This window comes from Grammomys surdaster, unplaced genomic scaffold, assembly GCF_004785775.1.
Source record: "Grammomys surdaster isolate TR1022 unplaced genomic scaffold, NIH_TR_1.0 327, whole genome shotgun sequence".
Lineage (NCBI taxonomy): Eukaryota > Metazoa > Chordata > Mammalia > Rodentia > Muridae > Grammomys > Grammomys surdaster.
This window is the reverse complement of record NW_021604746.1, coordinates 827101-830446: the sequence shown is the minus strand read 5'-3', so window position 1 is coordinate 830446 and position 3346 is coordinate 827101.

Below are 3346 nucleotides of genomic sequence, written 5' to 3'. Positions count from 1 at the left end.
AGAGAGAGAGAGAGAGAGAGAGAGAGAGAGAGAGAGAGAGAGAGAATGAGAATATGAAAGAATAGAGGAGAACTCAACTGTATGGATAAAGAAAAAGCTTAAATCCCTGCTGCTTTAAGCTTTCAAGGTACAGTGAGTTGGGGTGGAAGTACCCATAACTGTGTTAAGAAATCCTTATCTTATGCTGTAAGAAAGTCCAATATACACATTTGTTCCATAGAATGAAGTTTAGGAGAATTGAGTCTCTCATTCTGAGACCATAGAAGGAGTAAATGCAGGTTTTAGCTACCCCATGAGTGAATGCTAGCAACAAAATAATACTATAAAATGTCTAGGAATCAATTGTTTTTGAGCACATGCCTATAAACATATAAGAAGCTTACAGAGTACCAACTATATGAGACTATAAAAGAAAACCTCCAGCACACACTTATCAAAACACTAAATCTACAGAAAAATAAGAATATTAGAAGTTGCAAGGGAAAAAGGCCAGGTAACATACAAAGGCAGACCTATGTGACTGACATCAGACTTCCCAATGGAGATTCCTAAAGGAACAAAGGCCAGGACAGATGTCTTGCAGCCACTAAAAACCAACATGTCAACTTAGACTAGCCAGGAAAACTCTAAATCCCCACGGATGGAGAAAACAAGATATTTCAAGTAAAATCCAAATTTAAACAATGTATATCCAAAATTCCACCATACAGAAAATACAAGAAGGAAAACTTCACCTACAAAGGACAATGGCAGCCAAGAAAACACAGGAAATAAAGTAATTCAATACCAGGAAAACAAAACAAGAAGCACACACAAAAACACATTTCCCAGCAGCTTATGGTACCTTCTCCAAATTTGACAATATAGTCATTCACAAAACAGGAAGAAGTACATATAAGCAAATTTATACAATGCCTTGTATCTTAGCTGATGACCATGGATTAAAGCCTGACTTCTACAATAAAAACACCAGAAAACCTACATAGTCATAGAAAGTGAACAACTCTCCACTCAATGATCTCTGGGTCAGGAAAGAATTAAAGGAATAAATTAAAGATATTCTCAAATTCAATGAAAATGAAGGCACAACATACCCAAATGCAAAGGACATAATGATAGCAGTGCTAAGTAGAAAGTTCATAGCACTAAATGTCTCCACAAAGAAATCAGAGATTTTTCATACCAGTAATTTGAAGTTTCATACCAGAAATTTGAAAAAAAGAAATCAGATTTCTAAAAAAAAAGAAAAGAAAAGAAAAAAAGAAAAAGAAATCAGAGATTTTTTCATACCAGCAATTTGAAGGTACATGGGGAAGCTTGAGGAAAAAATTAAATAATATCCAAATCCATCTAAGAGTAGAACATTGTATGAAATAATCAAACTTGGGGCTGAAATCAATCAATTAGAAACAAAAGAAAAACTGAAAAGAATCTATGAAAACAGAAGTTGTTGCTTTGAGAAAATGAGCACAATAACAAAGTCGTAGCCAAACTAGCTAAAATCCATAGAGAGACAGTATCCAAATTTAAAAAAAAAAATCAGAAATTAAAATGGAGATGTGTCCAGTCCAGCTGGACAATCAAGTGGGACCCTTAGACCCCTGTGGAGAAGACTGAGATGCGCAAGAAAATAAGGAGGCACAGCAAGTCAAGAAGTCTGATCAAGCTGGCAAAGATTTTATTTTTCACTCACTTTATATACTCTGAAAACAGGATATGGGTAGGGGGTAGGAAGGGTTTTGCAGGTGGAGGAAGCTAGCTACAGCTGTGGGGTCTAACTAGGTTATACCTGTTGTTCTTACAAAGCCTTGCCATTACCAAGGGTTCTAAAAACATCTATCTAGCAGGATGTTGGCTAAATCTAAAGATCAGGATGAAGGGTTACTAAGGTGGGTTGCTATGAGGCCTTGTTTGAAGTTCTGAGAACTGAAAATACAACCAGTGAATCATGGAAGGTAAGCAGAAAGAGGAATAGTAGATAGGAGAGCCTAGGATGGCTTCCCACAGAGATGTAGCAACAGACAAAAAAGAAATGCAATGAATCCTTAGGTCTTACTTCCACAAAATTGGAAAACTTAAAATAAGTGGATGATTTCCTAAAGAGGCACCATTTACCATAGTTAAAGAAAGACCAGATAAATTATCTAAATAGTCCTATAACCCATAAGGAAATAGAAGCAGTCATTAAAAGTCCCCCCACCCAGGAAAAAAAAAAAGAACCCAGGACCAGAAGGTTTTAGTCCAGAATTCTACCAGGTTTTCAAAGAAGAGCTAATACAAAATACTACTCAAATTATTCCAGAAAATAGAAACAGAAAGAACACTACCAAATTGATTTTATGAAACCATAGCCATCTTGATACCTAAACCAATACTCAACAAAGAAAGAGAATTTCAGACTAGAGAGACTTGTGGAAGAGTTAGGGATAGAAGTGAGAAGTTGGAGGGTTCAAGGACACTGCACAAAGCCAAGTAAGCTGGAACCATGGGGCCTCACAGAACCTTGGCCTCTAACCAGGGTGCATGCAGGAGCTGGACCTTGACCGCCTATACCTTTGTCACAAATGTACAGATGATCTTCATGTGAGACCACTAACAAGTGGAGCAATGGCTGTTTCCATCAATGTATGCCTTTACCTGGGATGCCTAGTTCAGCTTCAGTGGGAAAGAATGTGCCTAGTCATGCTGGGACTAGATGTCCCAGTGTGGACTCATACACAAGACAGGCTCCTCTTCTCTAAGGAGAAAGGGTATAGCAAATAGGGTGAGGACAAATGTAAGGGTGAGACTGAGAAGAGAAGAGAGAGGGGAGCTGAGATTGGGATTCAAAGTGCATACTAAAAAATGTCAATGGTAAGCTGAAGCACTTTCTTTATATAAGTTCCTGGCAGAAAGCAATAGGATATTAGTAGAAAGTTAACCAAAATTTTCACATACTAAAATATTCAATTATTCTTAAAATGTTTCTAAAACAAAAAATGGTTTTATTAAGAAAAAATATAGCCGGGCATTGGTGGCGCACACCTTTAATCCCAGCACTTGGGAAGCAGAGGCAAGTGGATTTCTGAGTTCGAGGCCAGCCTGGTCTACAGAGTGAGTTCCAGGACAGCCAGGACTATACAGAGAAACCATGTCTCGAAAACAAAAACAAAAACAAAACAAAACAAAACCAAAAAAGAAAAAGAAAAAATATTCTCAATATTTATTACTATATTAAACCTTAGTGCCAGAAGAAATATCTCCATGCATTTATGGTCATTTACTTGTAAATGGATTTAGTCTGTGGTACTTATTTGATGACAATTCTTTAAGAATTGATGACTGTGAATTTCAGAATATATTTAAC